Below are 17,774 nucleotides of genomic sequence, written 5' to 3'. Positions count from 1 at the left end.
TAAAACCATATCTCTATTTAGTTTTGTCATTATTACTTTGATTAGATTATCATTATTGCACCAAAGAATAGCTTCATAAAGTAAATAATGTAAGTAAATAAAGCTTTATAAAGCCATGCAAAATGACTAGAGATGATCGGATCTTTTGAAATTTGGTGAATTTTCCTTAACAATTTGATTTGAAGTGAATTTATTCTATGCGAATTACATAGTTAAAAAGCCTCCAATTGCCTAGAAAATATGTGTATACCACTCTGAATTCCCCTTGGAATCTATTGAACTTGAGGTGAGTAATGTGAACACAGCATTTGTAATGTCCAAATGATCTCAACCTATCTGGACACAGATAGCAACTGATGTTAACCAGCAGCCAATTTAACAACACACAGCAGTTTCCCATTTTTTAAGCTACTTATATTGTACAAACAGTTCAAAAATCTCTTTTAGGGTGCAGATGCATGCGTTGCTGTGTTTTTTAAACAGGCGGTGCAAACGGAGTCTTTTTACGCAAGCAGTTCAAAAATTATATTTACTGTAATTAGGTACACACAGATGTACTGTTTTGAACGTGAAGAAGTTATTGTTTGACAACTACAATGTAAAAATGTTCCCTTTCTGGGTGTTCTGTTGTGAATTCCGCTCTTGGGCTCCCTCCGGTGGTTGCAAGTGGCATTTTTGCGAGTTCTGCTCTTGGGCTCCCTCCGGTGGTTTTAAGTGGTACTGCTGCTCCTTGGATTTAGTAGTCAGCAGCTCCTTCCACTGATTGTCTTTCTGGCTCGACTATTTAGCCTGGTTCTATCCTTCAGCCTGTGCCAGTTGTCAATGGTTCCTGGTTGGATTCACATCTCTGCTTGGATTTCCCTGATATTCTTACCAGTTCAGCAAAGATAAGTCCTTGCTTTGTTATTTTGCAGTCCACTTGTTGTGGACTTAATCCTTCTGCACTTTCTATGTTTTTTCTAGTCCAGCTTGTCAGTATGGATTTATTCAGTTAAGCTGGAAACTCTGGGAAGCAGATTTACCCTCCACACCTTAAATCAGGTGTGGAGATTTTTGTAAACTCTGTGGAGGATTTTTCTAGTTTTTAATACTGACCGCACAGTATTCTTTCCTGTTCTATTTATCTAGTTAGACTGGCCTCTAATGCTACATCCTGGTTTCATTCTGCGTATGTCATTTCCCTCTCCACTCACAGTCAATATTTGTGGGGGGCTGTCCTATCCTTTGGGGATTTTCTCTGAGGCAAGATAGCTTTCCTGTTTCTATCTTTAGGGGTAGTTAGTCCTCCGGCTGTGACGAGGTGTCTAGGGAGTGACAGGAACATCCCACGGCTACTTCTAGTGTTGTGTTAAGCTCAGGAACTGCGGTCAGTACAGGTACCACCTCCTCCAGAGCACGTCCCATGTTGCTCCTAAACCACCAGCTCATAACAGTGTTCACAACTTGGCTGCTAACGACAAAATGATTAGGCAATTGCAAAGGCTCAAGCTGAATAAAAATGATCCCTTTTTATGGGAGACTAAACAGGAGTACTGTTTTCAAATTGAAGAAGCTATGGCATATAGTTACCATGTGAAGGATAGGCTGATGTAATGGCAGCTCACAATCGTCCTGTAAGCATGTGTAGCTGTAACAAGACATCTGGTGATGCAACTGGTCCCGCCTGATTTGTTCAGACAGCTAGGATATCATAAGGATAATATGGGTTTATCATGCGCTCTGGCCAGACCAGGCCGAATGCCTTCCAGAGTCTCGATCCATTCTAGCACCCAGGGGTATGGAGCTACACAGCTAATAGAAGCCAGGTAGTAAAGCTGTGTTTGGTCTTAAAAAATAGCAGAGGCCTGGCCAGATCCCATGGTGCCAGAACCGCCACCCTAGGACTGTCCAGAAAGGAGTTATGATCTTTCATAGGTTTTGGGAGATTTTGCTACAAACCTCTAGGGGATGGGATTTAGGTTCAGCCCAGAGGGCAGGAGGGGAGTGACCCAAAGGGGATAAAAGCTAGTGTAAGGCCATGTGGTCTCTGTCTCTCTCTCTCTCAGATATGCAGCCCACTTCAAACAGGGTCACATCGAGAAATGTGCTGTGAAGGACCTAGGACCCAGCTGGAATGCTATGCCCCCTGAGGCCCAGCATACACATGACCGAGCATCACCCGGTAATTGACATGATTCATCTGCTTATATCTTTTGTCTTACTGCTATTGTATTTGCATATCTGACTACTGTATATGTATAACCATTGTGTATATAGTGTAATGTCTATTGTGCCCTTAAGGCAATTACATACATAATTTAACCTTGGGCTGCTCTTTTATCTCGATCCACTAATCCACACGTCCATTTCTCGGTTTAATTTTCCATGATACCGGGGCTGGTTTCTGGACCAATATAACCTTGTTAACACACCAGTCTTATATCGAACGAGGAACTGGTGGCAGTCTTACCGGTCTGACCAGGTGCTGTTACACTGGTGCTAGTGAGAGGGGCCTCTCAGTCTGTCAGGGTTGTGGATGAGTGCGATGCCACATCAGTGTCTGCATGGTCCAGATCCTCTCACTGCCCGTGCCTCCCTGGGCCCATGTGAGCAGGGGGTGTCTGTGTAAAACTGTACCAATTTGAACCTTACGTGTCCCTAGGAGGTGCAACGTCATATTGGTACAACTGGGGAAGCCTTACCACATGATCCCGCTGATGTAAAATTGACGTCAGGCGGGTGGCAAGGTACGGATCCTTCACACCATGCCATTTCAAAAATGCACCCTATTTTAAGAGCTGTATCATGTTTGTTTACCCTCAAAAGAGTAAATTTCTCAGCATAAGGCTGCCGTCACACTAGCAGTATTTGGTCAGTATTTTACATCAGTATTTGTAAGCCAAAACCAGGAGTGGAACAAATAGAGGAAAAGTATAATAGAAACATATGCACCACTTCTGCATTTATCACCCACTCCTGGTTTTGGCTTACAAATACTGATGTAAAATACTGACCAAATACTGCTAGTGTGACGGCAGCCTAAAGGCCCCGTCACACATAGCGAGATCGCTAGCGAGATCGCTGCTGAGTCACAAGTTTTGTGACGCAACAGCGACCTCAGTAGCGATCTCGCTATGTGTGACACGTACCAGCGATCAGGCCCCTGCTGTGAGATCGCTGGTCGTGTCGGAACGGCCTGGGCCGTTTTTTGGTCGTTGAGGTCCCGCTGACATCGCTGAATCGGTGTGTGTGACACCGATCCAGCAATGTCTTCACTGGTAACCAGGATAAACATCGGGTTACTAAGCCAGGGCCGCGCTTAGTAACCCGATGTTTACCCTGGTTACCAAAAAAACCAAACAGTACATACTCACCATCTGATGTCCGTCAGGTCCCTTGCTGTCTGCTTCCTGCTCTGACTGAGATCCGGCCATACAGTGAGAGCACAGCACAGCAGTGACGTCACCGCTGCGCTCTGCTCTCACTGTACGGCGGCTCAGTCAGAGCAGGAAGCAGACGGCAAGGGACCTGACGGACATCAGATGGCGAGTATGTACTGTTTGTTTTTTTTGGTAACCAGGGTAAACATCGGGTTACTAAGCGCGGCCCTGCGCTTAGTAACCCGATGTTTACCCTGGTTACCCGGGTGCTGCAGGGGGACTTCGGCATCGTTGGAGACAGTTTCAACGATGCTGAAGTCGTTCCCCTGATCGTTGGTCGCTGGAGAGAGCTGTCTGTGTGACAGCTCCCCAGCGACCACACAGCGACTTACCAACGATCACGGCCAGGTCGTATCGCTGGTCGTGATCGTTGGTAAATCGCTATGTGTGACGGGGCCTTAAGTAGTACTGTCTAGCACTATAAAATACAATGGGTGGTCAGGAAATGTGTGACTGGTATTACTGTGCAGTGGCTGCAACAGAAGCAATAGGGTGGAGAATTCGGGTGCGGCATGCAAGGACATGTGTGGCAGTTTAGTCAGCCCTGGTAGCAACAGTATTTCAGTATAGATGACATGATGGACAGGGAGTAGATGCCAAGCTGAGCATGGCCCTTTAGCACTGACAGCAGAATGGTTTAGAAGACAGTGGACAGTCAGGCTGGTAGGAGATATGACCAATTTAATCATTGACATCAGCCATATGTGATTGAAATTCAGCATTATTGATTCCTGATTTATTTTGACAAATGTCGGGTGATGGTGGATAAACTGCTCTGCTTTAGTGTGACAAAGCCACCAACCACATTGAACACCCTTACTAACAGTAGACTGAAGGTTGAACATGGCAGGGCCCCCAAAGCAAACTGGGTGAGTTCTTGACACTGATCCAATCTTAATCATGGGATTAGAGCTCAGGGTACCTGCTGGAGAAAGGACACTGCAGGTAGAGCTGAACCTGACTATTTAGGTGATGCAGCTATGTTTACTGCTGTATATCAGGTTTTGCACTGGCAGATAAATTATCTGAGCTATCATGTCATATATCTTCTAATTGGAGCTACTGCAGATGCATCGGTTATTTGTGAAATTAAATAATAATCTTTCTTTTTATATAGCGCTAACATATTCCGCAGTGCTTTACAGTTTGCACACATTATCATTGCTGTCCCCATTGGGGCTCACAATCTAAATTCCCTATCAGTATGTCTTTCGAATGTGGTAGGAAACCGAAGTACCTGGAGGAAACCCACGCAAACACAGGGAGAACATACAAACTCTGCAGATGTTGTCATTGGTGGGATTTGAACCCAGGACTCCAGCGCTGCAGCTAACCACTGAGCCACCATGCTGCCCAAGTTGTTAATATTGTAAAATAAAATTACAGTAATGGAAGTGAAATAATTTTGGTGTGATAATTTTATACAATGTTGCCCTTTTGATCTGCCCTGTACACAGGTTTCACCTGTGGAAGTGTTGACTGTGCAGGCAGTGGAAAGGGGTCATCTGTTCACACATGGAGTTGGCAATGGTCCACTGTGCAAAAGCTTCACCTGGTTATGGAACACAGATTTATCTGGATAATACACCAGTTCCTCCCTTCATAAGATTTTCTAACAATTTTGGAAATAATTGCTAATTTTTTTTTTTTTAAATTCTCCTAATTAATTTAAAGCATTTTGGTGTGACATGTTTGAGATTCTGCCATGAGCAACATTAAGTGTTATGGAGGCTGAGGAGAAAGACTGAGCAGAACACTGACTTCAGTTGAAAGTGTCGCTGTCAGAGGCCACATCATCCTGCTGTGGTTGACATGAGTGATGAGACATATACTCCTTTACGGCCTCTGCTTCCTTTCCACTAATATGCTTGCCAGAGACAAAGTAGGCCAAATGTGATCTGTGTTTGGTTCTGCTAACGACCGTGGTTAACAGATTCTTATCTGTGACACTAGGTTTTTATTCTGTTGCCCTACCACAACCATTGCCCATGCCAGGTTGGGGTTTAGCATACATGTTGGACACAGTGATAATGTTTAATGTGTTTCTAAACTTTGCTGACAAACTTGGACATCGCTAGAAGTATATGACATCAACCAGAAATGCTAGACAGTGGCAGGGTTGATGTAACGGACAAAAAGGATAATTTGACAATAACGTGCCCATAATATCAGTGTGTCTCCAATGTTGTGTCTGCATTTATATGTGTAATCTATTGCCAGACAATGCACCATTTGTGAACAGTGAGGAACTTTGCACAGGTTATTCAATATTCGTTTTCTGGCCTGTTTGCATAGGCTGACAAACAATGACACGGACGGAAGAAATGCTAATACAAATAGTCTGTTCCCATACAGTCTCATGTTACAAGCAGCACATCCCATATTTATACTGGGTGCTATGCTGCATTAATGATCTGATCATCCGCCAAATGAGCGTTATGCTCCTTCATAACACTGCCGTCAAAAGTTTACATGAGAGGATAATCAGGAATGAGCATTCTTACTCCTACTAACAGTTTTTAGCCGATTCTATTGGTGTAAATGCACAATACTCTCTACAGAAGCAATCCTTACTAGAGTCTTTAAACATCTAGCAACAGTTAAATAAATTGGCAACTACTATCTTCTAATTCTTCTGGAATACTGCAGCGTTTGATCACGGACTCCAACTCATTCTGCTTCGCTCTACCGGCCTTGAGGATACTGCTCTGTCTTAGTTAACCTCTCTGACTGCTCTTTTCATGTATCTTTCTTTCTGGCTCTTCTGTCTGTTCTCTTCCCCAGTGTTAAGTCCTTGGTCTCCTTCTTGTTCTCTTAAAGTCCCAACTGTAAAAACTATCGGCAGATTTGTCCTTCAGCATGTTAATGGCACACAATTATACACTTCTCCTGACATCAAACGGGTGCGTGACAATGCGGAGACAATCTATTTATTAGACTAACACGAAAAGGAAATCCAGTTATTAGTATTTATATTCATAAAAATCAGCACAATATTGTGGGCAACAATAACAAGGTCAATACAATGTATTATTACACAAAATACGGTGATGCAACTCACTATGATATGTATTCAACATTTTATTTATGTGCACTGCTCTTATTATCTAGTGGTTAGATGGTGGTTGGCCTGTAATGCTTAGTATTCCTATTTCAGTTCATCGGACGTTATTCTCACTACTAAACCCGCAATCATCATATTACCTTTAAGAAACTCTGCTCATTTTACTGGCCCTTACAAGGGTCACCAGTATTTGCCACTAAGGTGCAAGTCGTATATATGAGAGTCATTTGCTGCGCAATATGCTTGTCACACTGGCAGTGTCCGTTGCCGGAGCACTGCCCCATCCCACACTCTGCACCGTTCGTCTATGGTGGAAGTAACATCCCACACAGATGTTCCTTTCTGCAGTGACCCGGTATTTTTCCTCTCGTACTTGACCCCGCTCACTCTTCACATTCTTCCAAATCCATTCTCTTGTCTCCAGATCTTAGCTCTAGGGACCTCTCATCTGCAACCCTCACTCTTTGGACTTCACTCTTGGGACTTCTGTCAATGATGGTTAGAAGCCAGCTACGCTGCCTGCATGTTAGAAATGTTTCAGCTTTGGGCGCCTACTACTCTCCTTCCCAGGCTTTTATAATTAAACTACTGTAATTCTTTTTGCTTTCACGTTCTGCATAATCTTTGACCAGCAGATGGCAGTGCTCACTTACAGTTACTCAGAAAGGCATTAACTATTCTCGTCTTTTCTCTTTCCTACCTCCTTACACTACATAAAACAATAGTGACTGTCCGCTATCTCTAACATCATCCCCTCTGTATATCTGAAACTAAAACTATCCAAAGATGATCTTGTGTTTCCTTCCTCTTCTAGTCAACCAAAGCTTAATATTTCTACTTATATGTGTGGTACTAACAAATCTCTTAGGCAGCACATTCATTGTGTCATTGTGTTAAAGGAGTATTATAAATTAATATCTATACTCACCTCTGGGGCTGATGCTGTTCCAGTGGACCATTATTTTAGTTTTATGGGGTTTGACCAGGGTACTGCTATCTCTGGGCGCTTCATGTTTTAATTTCAATTTGTTTATTTTCAGACTTACTTATTTCCAGTTTTCACTACTATATTTACTCCTGGTATGGTTGGTTACCATGTGGGCTGGTTTGTGGCCCTTCTGTCCCCCCCTCCATGGCTTTTTCCACTAGAGTTGGAGGCATTTTCTTTACTTGCTGCCCCTTACATTACCTTGGGTCTTTTTTCCGAGCCAGGGTTCTAGCACTATTTAGATCCACGGCTTACCCCTCCTGCATAGGGTTTCTCCTTTTTTTTTTTTCACTGAGGGCCCCATTGATCTGGTGACTTTGGTCAACTCTTTTTGACCAAGTGCTTCCTCATGCATGTTTTCTCTTGTTTTTGAGTCTCCCGGAAGCGTGCATGCGCTTTGTTCAGAGTTTTGCAGCTTCTGTTTATTCTACTTGTTACCTGGATACTGAAGGCGTGTTGCCACTGTGCATGCGTCACCTAAGGGTCGGGGCGGAGATGTCTACCCAGCATAGTCCATGTTACTTCATACATGCTGACTTCCGCTTCCGCCCACCCTTCTCAGACTGACACCTGTAAGGAATTCTGACTTGATTGTCCTGATATTTAAACTTTTGTGGCCACAGGCTGGGCACTTCCCCTGATGAAGCCTTGTCCACAGGGCGATACGCGTGGGTTAGGGTCAGTACCCATCCTACTGCTTGCTCCTACTGACTGCCTGACCTCCAGGGCTCTGATGGTAATCACACGGTCCCTTTAGCCATGGATATATCGCTAGTTGGGTATACATTTCACTCCATTAGCAGCACCCATTAGAGCTAAGGTGACACTTTCCTATGCCATTGTCCCGGTGGTTGAGCTATTTACAGGGCATGGTACATTTTTACATGCACCTGGCCTCACGTTGAGGGTTACACCCATTGCTCCACACACTCTTAATTTCATAATTAAGCTCTGTATACATTGCTGTTGCATAGCTGCTGGTGTGTGACTGTATTGGCTATCTTTGGGTTGGTAGTGATTTTCTGGTAGCATGCTTTTCAGTGGTCATACGTCTACTTGTTCCTACTGAGACTGACATTTTAGTCATCTAGATCTTGTTTATGATGTGCATAATTATATGTTGTATTCATAGTAGCGTTGCTGATATGATATTCATGGGTTTGGAGTGATGGGACCCCCATTTGGTTTTACTTGTGTTTTAATTTTATGTACACTGTGTGCTAATAAAGTTGTTTTGTTATTGTGACATGATCAGTAGTGTGCACGTCCTTCAGGAGTGCTTTTCCCTTCTTCTTTCTGTTCCAGTCGTGTTGACACTGGCTCTACCGGGGCTCTCGTGACATAATAATGCGGTCAATAAGTGGTCACTTCACTGTCCCCTACGTCGGACTTAACTGACATATGGAGGAAGCGAGAGCTACAGATGCTCTCCCACTTCTTCCAGATGTCTAATTTGTTCAAAGGAGGGGACAGTCATTTGCCACTGATTGGCCACAGAGATTGCAGAGATAACAATGTAACACATCCCTGAGAGAGGCTGGAACAGCGCCAGGAACAGAGGTCAGTGTAGGTGTTGTTTTATTAGGGGGTAACATAGCTATTAAGAAAGGGTGGTCCAAGTAGTGGACAACATCTTTAACCCCTTCCTGACATGCGACATACTAGTACTGCTGTGCGAGAGGTACGTTCCTGCAAACAGCAGTACTAGTACAGCGGCACGATCGTGCGGCCTCACTCTGAGCGCCGTGGCTGACGCATGCGGATGTCAGCTGTATGTGACAGCTGACACCTCGCAGCAACGCCCACGACTGTTATAAACCTTCTGTTCAAGGGGCTCAAAACACAGCTAGCTAAGGTCCCAAAGGAGTCTAGTTTCCAAAATGGTGTAATTTGTGGGGGGTTTCCACTGTTTAATCACATCAGGGGATCTTCAAATGCGACATGGCGTCCGCTAATTATTCTATCAAATTTTGCAGTCAAAAAGTCAAGTGGCGCTCCTTCCCTTCCAAGCCCTGCCGTGAGCCCAAACAGTAGTATTCCCCCACATATGGGGTATCGGTGTACTCAGGAGACATAGGGCCCCCCCTCAGGTGACATAGGGCCCCCCTATAAAATCTAACCAGCAAAGGCTAGGCAGACAGCTGTGGGCTGATATTAATAGCCTAGGAAGGGGCCATGGGTATTGGCCCCCTCTCAGACTAAAGCTATCAGCTGCCCCCAAAAAGGCACATCTTATAGATTTTATAGATAAATCTGGTGCTTATCCTCACTCTTCCCACTTGACCAGTAGCGGTGCCAAGTGGGGTAATGGCTGGGTTGATGTCACCTTTGTATTGTCAGGAGACATCAAGACCACAAGTTAGTAATGGAGAGGTGTCTATAAGACACCCCCTTTACTAACCCCATAGTGATATTATATAAAAACACAGAAACCAAGAATAAAGTCCTTTATTTGAAATAATGACACAGCCCTTTATTGAATCTAAAATTAAACCATGCACCATACTCACCAAACTCACCATACTCATGCCTAAGCCACTGAAGCCAACGTCTCCTGCAACAAAATTAAATAATAAACCACAATATTCCTCACCTTTCTGTCTAGAAGATAATAATCAATAATGTCCCACAACGATCCTGATGACTTTGAGAGCAGTCACTGATGTGACTGCTCTCAAGAACAAATGGCTACACACTGACACAGGAGGTAATCGACCCTGCAGTGTATAGCACTAAGCTGCGGTGAGGGAGTTCACCGGAGTTCATCAGCTCACCAGCTCCGGGGATCTTCCTTACGGCACCACTGCTGCGTGAGAAAGTTCTCACACAGTGGTGGTGCCATGAGTGAGCTCACCGGAGCTGATCAGCTGATGAATTCCAGTAAACTCTCTCATGGCAGCTCAGCATTATACACTGTGAGAGCGATCATGTGTGTACCCGACGGCCGGTTACAGCAGTCACATCTCCCGATGTGACTGTTCTACACTCGAGATCGCTATGGGACACTCTGTATTAAGTGGATTACAGCGGATAGGAGAGTATATGGTGGTTTATTATTTTTGATTGTTTAAAGGAGACATGGGCATCAGGGATTGGGCATTAAGGTGAATATATGTTGCTTTTTAATTTTTTTATAGGAGACAAGGGCATCAGAGATTTCATATTAGGCTAGTTCAATGTGGTTTTTTTTTTTTTATTTGAATATGTATTCAATTATTAGACTTTTTTTATTTTTTATTTTATTTTTTTTAAGTCTGAGCACAGGCTCGTGTGCGAAGAGACTATTTCTCCCATCAGTGTTGAAGAACTGTTCAAACTAATTCAACTCTCTCCTTCACCCACCACTGTCAACTCCAACTCTCCTCATCTCTGCTGAGGACTTTGCCACCTACTTCAAAAATAAGATCGACCAAACAGGGCAAACCTTTACTGTTCCACCACCCCAACCACTCCATATATCAGACCTCTGCCCTTCCCTAATTACCTCCCTCTCCAACATCACTGAAGGAGAGCTCACTCACCTCCTTTCCAAATCACACCTCACCACCTGTGCACTCAATCCTATCCCTTCCCACCTGCTCCCCAACCTCACTAACATGCTCATTCCTGCTCTAACCCATCTCTTCAACAAATCTTCTGGTACCTTCCCTCTGCCTTCAAACATGCCACCATCACACCCAGAATAAAAAAAACTAACCTTGACCCAACTGCTATGCCCAGCTATCGCTACATATCACTGCTCTCATTTGCTTCCAAACTCCTTAAGCAATATGTCCATGCTCAACTTTCCTCCCACCTCTCATCTAATGCTCTCCTTGACAAACTCCATTCTGGCTTCCACCCCAACCACTCCACCGAAACCACCCTGACCAAAATTACTAATGACTTACTCACAGCCAAAGCTAACAGACAGTTCTCCATCCTCCTCCTTCTCGACCTGTCCTCTGCCTTCGACATAGTCGACCACTGCCTACTGCTACAGATTCTTTCTTCCCTTGGCATCAAAGACCTTCCACTATCCTGTATTGCCTCATACCTTTCTGACCTCTCATTTAGCGTTTCCCACTCCCACACTACCTCCTCATCCTGCCCTCTCTCTGTTGGAGTCCCTCAAGGCTCTGTCCTGGGGTTCCTACTTTTTTCCCATCTACACCCTTGGCCTAGGACAATTCATAAATCCCCATGGCTTCCAGTACCACTTGTATGCAGATGACACTCAGATCTACCTCTCTGGCCCAGATGTCACCTCTCTGCTGTCCAGAATCCCGGTGTGTCAAACAGCCATATCCTCCTTCTTCACTTCTCGCTTCCTAAAACTCAATGTAGACAAATCCAAACTTATCATCTTTCCTCTATCTCATGTACCTCCCCTACCCGATCTATCTATTATGGTAAATGGCATCACGCTCTCTCCCTCACCTGATATCCGCTGCCTTGGAGTAACTCAGTTCTGCCCTGTCCTTCAAACCGCACGTCCAAACTCTTGCCACCTCCTGTCGCCACGAACTCAAAAATATTTCCAGAATCTGTCTCTTCCTCAGCCCTCAATCTACTTAAACTCTTGCGCATGTCCTCATCATCTCCCAATTAGATTACTGCAACACCCTTTTCTGTGGCCTCCCCGCTACCTCTCTTGCACCATTCCAGTCTGTCCTCAACTCTGCTGCCTGACTAATCCACCTCTCTCCTCACTACTTCCCTGTTTCTCCCCTCTGCAAATCCCTCCACTGGCTCCCAATTTCCCAACGAATCCAGTTCAAACTACTAACACTGACTTACAAAGCCATCTACAACCTGTCCCTTCCCTATATCTCTGAACTAATCTCCCAATATCTTCCCTGACATAATCTTCGATCTTCACAAGACCTCCTACTCTCCTCCACACTTATTCGTTCCTCCCACAACCGCCTCCAACATTTCTCCCAAACAGGGTCAGCGTTAGGGCAAGGCAGACTAGGCATCTGCCCGGGGCCCCCACTACCTTGCAAGCCCCCAGCATCTACAGCAGAAGCTTTACTGATAATAGCATTATCAGTGAGGCTTCCGATGTAGAGACTGGTTAAGGACCTGTAGCAACATCACGATCAGGTGGCCTGCCATGTGACTGTGATGTCACCAGAGGCCATGTACTCTGGGAATGTTTGTAGCAGTAAAATAGGAGCGTGCAGTGAAGCACAGGAGCAGCGGCCACGGAATCTCCCCCATCAGCGTGATAGAAGTGCTCATTGGCCAGTGCCCTTGTCCTCCTGCACGGAGCCAATGAGGGGAAGGGAGAGAGAGATCCAGCACCTACCAACCTGAGCTGGCAGATAAGTAGAAGAGCACCGTCCCACTGTGTGTGCTGCTCCGGGTGATTATGGCTCCTGTCCTGCTGTCAGTGCCTCCTGCTCTTGTCGGCAGTCCCAGCAGAGGAGAGGGCAGAAAGGTGTCTGCTGGGACAGTGCTGCTGGGAGCAGGAGGAGTTGCATCTGATAGTGTGGAACATCTCATTCCCTCCAGCATAAAGCAGTGTGTGTGTACCTGAGGTGTGTGCTTTGTATGTGTATGTATGTGTAGTGTGTATAGAGTGTGGTGTGTGCTGTCTGTGAGCTATGTGTATGTGTTTATGTGAATCACATGTATCAAATGAGCATTTGTTGTGCAGCATGTGTGTGCCGTGTATGTGTGTGTATAAGTGCATGCCATGTGTGTGTATGTGCGTGCCGTGTGTGTGTGTATAAGTGCGTGTCGTGTGTATGTGTGTATATAAGTGTGTGCCATGTATATGTGTGTGTATAAGTGCGTGCTATGTGTGTGTGTATAAATGTGTGCTATGTATGTGTGTGTGTATAAGTGCTTGCCATGTATGTGTCTGTGTATAAGTGCTTGCCATGTATGTGTGTGTATATAAGTGCGTGATGTGTGTGTGTGTGTGTATATATGTGTGTGACATATATATGTGTGTGTGTGTATAAGTGCGTGCCTTGTGTGTGTGTATATACTGTAAGTGCATGCTGTGTGTGTGTGTATATAAGTGTCTTTCTGTCCTCCTGTCCTTCTGTCTTTCTGTCACGGATATTCATTGGTTGCGGCCTCTGTCTGTCATGGAATCCAAGTCTCTGATTGGTCGTGGAACACGCCCACGACCATTGCCACGACCAATCAGCGACGCGCACAGTCCGGAAGAAAATGGCCGCTCCTTACTCCCCGCACTCAGTACCCGGCGCCCGCATACACCCCTCCGGTCACCGCTCACACAGGGTTAATGCCGGCGGTAACGGACCGCGTTATGCCGCGGGTAACACACTCTGTTACTGCCGCTATTAACCCTGTGTGACCAAGTTTTTTACTATTGACGCAGCCTATGCAGCGTCAATAGTAAAAACATCTAATGTTAAAAATAATTAAAAAAATAAAAAATAATTATATTCTCACCTTCCGCCACCTTTCCCGCTCCTCGCGATGCTCCAGCCGGTCCATGCAAGTGGCACGTTCCGGTGGCAAGGATGGTCTGGCAGAAGGACCTGCCATGACGTCACGGTCATGTGACCGCGACGTCATCAAAAGTCCTGCGCGCCTGCGCGAGAAGGACCTGCCGTGACGTCACGGTCATGTGACCGCGACACGGTCATGTGACCGCAACATCATCACAGGTCCTGCGAGCCTGCGGGAGAAGGACCTGCCATGATGTCACGGTCACGTGACCGCGACGTCATCACACCCTGGGACCGGAAGCTGCCGCCTGCACCCCACACAGGCGACAGAACTACAAAGCGCCTGCGGAAGGTGAGTATATGTTTATTTTTTATTTTTTTAACCTGTGACATACGTGGCTGGGCAATATACTCCGTAGCTGGGCAATATACTACGTGACTGCCCAATATACTACGTGACTGAGCAATATACTACATCGCTGTGCAATATACTACGTGGCTCTGTGCTGTATACTACGTCGCTGTGCAATATACTACGTAGCTCTGTGCTGTATACTACGTCACTTGGCAATATACTATGTAACTGGGCAATATACTACGTCACTGGGCAATATACAACATAACTGGGCAATATACTACGTCGCTGGGCAATATACTACGTCGCTGGGCAATGTACTACGTGGCTGGGCAATATACTACGTTGCTGGGCAGTATACTACGTGGTTGGGCAATATACTACATCACTGGGCAATATACTACATGGACATACATATTCTAGAATACCCGATGCGTTAGAATCGGGCCACCATCTAGTATATATATATATATATATGTATGGAGCGCCCCCACACCGCCGCAGGGCCGAGGGGTACCCGGAGCCGGGCCTCTGAGTCTCAGTTCTGGGGTTGTCACGGTGGCTAAACCCGGTCCGTGGCCCTGTCTGTCAGTGGGGGACGTCCGGTGGAATAAGTGGTGTTGTAACGGTGCAGTTGTGGGGTGCAGGTCACGGTAAATAATGAGGACACCAGGTTGCAGTCTCTTTACCTCTTTACTGAAGATCTCTGGGTCCTCAATCCAGAATACGGCTCACCAGGCTGCGCAAGTCCGGCCGGTCCAATGACACTTCCAGAGTTCTCTTCACAGGAGGAAATCTGTGCCTTCCCCCTAGCGCTATGTGTTGTAGTCCTTCCCTGCTGTGCTTACGGAAAGTACCCCACAACTGTTGTGTCTGTTTCTGATGTTCCCTCACAACTCGACTAGATGATGTTCTGCTAATCCTCCGTCCCTCCCTGAGGTTCGGGTAGGAATGGCACCCGTTTGACGGGTAGGCCTGGAGTTCTTCCGGGACCCTAGAGATGCCCCTCTCCCACAATTGCCTCCCAAGACTTCATAGGTGATTTGAGTTAGACAGCCCGCCTAAGACTGACTGCCCTGCCGCTGTTTGGAGTATTGCTTGAAGCTGAATGTTATTCTACTCCCTCGGCGTTCCGGCCACCGGTAGTGCGCCTCAGTAGGATGTTGCTTCGGTCTTACAGCACGACTCCTACTGGTATTTCTCCATTGCGTGATCCCGTTTCTCACTCAGCACAATCTATCTCTCTTCTAAAATCCTTTCTTGGGCACCGCCGCTACCCGGAGCAGGCACGGTCCCGTTACGTTCGTTCTCGTTGCCAAGCCTCTGTCAGGATCCCACCCCTGACAGAGACCCTACTGTATCTTCCCCTACAACACCCTCTGCCACAAGGTGTTGCCTGGTTCCAACCCAGTCAGCTTTCTGATCTAACTTCCTGCCTGACCCCCAGTTTACCCACTATGGTGGGGAGTGGCCTAATGAATAGCACCCTTAGCTCCCCCCGGAGGCCCGGCTGTGAAATGTATTGGTGTCTGTGATACCTGATCAGATGAACTCCTTCAGTGCCATCGGACGCACCATAGCTCCCCATAGTGGCGGAGCCACAGTACTGCAATGACCAGGACTCTGGGGCGCTGCACTCCCCCCCGGTTAAACACAGTACTCCGGGACTGAGAAGAAAACAACAATACAAGTTTAGCAAAAAGACATACAATTTTTGTTGAGTGCAAATAACAATACGTATACTTGAACAAGCTTCCCTTTATGGGAGGTGAGAATACTTGAACGTTACAAAACATGGTTAAACATTAAACATTATAAATTACAGGCTATAAAAAATAACTCCTGTTACCCAACCGGGTATTCTACTAAGTGCAAAAATTGCTGAACAATACTTTAACATTGCCTTTAAGGACATACACTCTATATCCACCAAAGACCTTCCTATAATCACATTATAAGGTAAATTAACTTTTTTCATTCTCCTTCTTTGAATCTGCAGGACCGCCTGTCCTATCGGCACCAGACCTACTGCCTCTCCTTTCTGTTACAGGACCGCCCCGTTCAGCCAGGGCCTACTGCCTTTTCAACTTCTATACACAGTATAGATCATAACATTACTTTCAGTTTTAGAAGCACTGAGCCGTCTACGTATGGCTCCTAGGAGGTCTCACTACCCAACCCCTACGGGTTCACTTTCTGTCTTCTGTAACACATTATTAACTCTTTCTTTACAATAACTAACTTACTATGGAGGACTCAGGGTTTACCTTCTATCCCTAGTTTCTTATCAACATTCTCAACTATCCCCTTATAACATCAATCTTCATTACTATTTTCTTTCTGGAAACATCATCTGCATTTCTCTACATTTAACCAATCAAATACATATAACTTTTACATGTAAGAATTATCATCACTTTCGCTCATCAAGACATTATTGCTATCCATCAATCTTAAAGCAATACGATTCTTCAAATATACACGTGGATGTCCCCTTTAAGAAGGGACCAAATCTTCAGGAGGTAGCATTTGTTCTCTAGCTACCAGTCCATACTCAGCAAAGGCTCCGGTGCGGTATCTTCGCAAAGAGTCTCTTTCTAAGTAAAACCAGTAGGAAACACCCTTAAGAAGGTGTGAACTATGTACAAGAAGTTTGTATCATGCACTGTTCATGATTGCGGCAGTTTTTAAGACTTGTGCAAAAACTTAGAAAAAATAAAAAAAACAACAAGGATCCCGGGTCAACAAAGGGATCCATAAGGAATTAACCCTGAACGGGTTTAGCAGCAACAGTAAACAGTAACTATATACATACTCATGGTATCGAGGTTTATTCTTACTCAGGTGGCCTTGGCCCCTGGCCCCCGACTACTGTGGCACGGATACCAGCGGCAGGCCCCGCAGGGACCACCAGGTCACCCGGTGTCTGAATTTGAAGACTGACCTTGCTTGCGAGTTCAGCAGCCGCTACTACGCGTACGGTGGTGATGGTCACAAGATCTGACAAATCCGGATCTGTCATGATCGGGGCAACAGGTGTTATGACCCCAATGGCGAGGGTCTCAGAGGAACGTGGAAGTCTGCAGAATACAAAAATCCAGCTCATAGGGCAGTGGTAACTGGGTTGACCATATATCTACTCCTAACGCCAACACTAGAAGTAGCCGGGGATCATTCCTACGTTGATTCTAGATGACACGCGCCAGCCGGAGAATCTAGCTACCCCTAGTAGAGGAAAACAAAGACCTTTCTTGCCTCCAGAGAAGGGGACCCCAAAGCTGGATAGAAGCCCCCCACAAATAATGACGGTGAGGTAAGAGGAAATGACAAACACAGAAATGAACCAGGTTTAGCACAGAGAGGCCCGCTTACTGATAGCAGAATAAAGAAAGGTAACTTATATGGTCAACAAAAACCCTATCAAAATCCACACTGGAAATTCAAGAACCCCCGAACCGTCTAACGGTCCGGGGGGAGAACACCAGCCCCCCTAGAGCTTCCAGCAAAGGTCAGGATATAGATTAGGAACAAGCTG

The 17,774-nt window shown here is 45.7% G+C and overlaps 1 protein-coding gene across 1 annotated transcript in view; it reads right to left on the bottom strand.

Moving 5' to 3' along the window:
* The window catches only part of RP1 (RP1 axonemal microtubule associated), a 729,254-nt gene that overhangs the window by 213,592 nt on the left and 497,888 nt on the right, over positions 1-17,774 (bottom strand). The gene's annotated exons all lie outside the window — the stretch shown is intronic.

Source organism: Ranitomeya variabilis, chromosome 6 (genome assembly GCF_051348905.1).
Source record: "Ranitomeya variabilis isolate aRanVar5 chromosome 6, aRanVar5.hap1, whole genome shotgun sequence".
Taxonomy (NCBI): domain Eukaryota; kingdom Metazoa; phylum Chordata; class Amphibia; order Anura; family Dendrobatidae; genus Ranitomeya; species Ranitomeya variabilis.
This window is presented reverse-complemented; position numbering and strand designations above follow the sequence as displayed.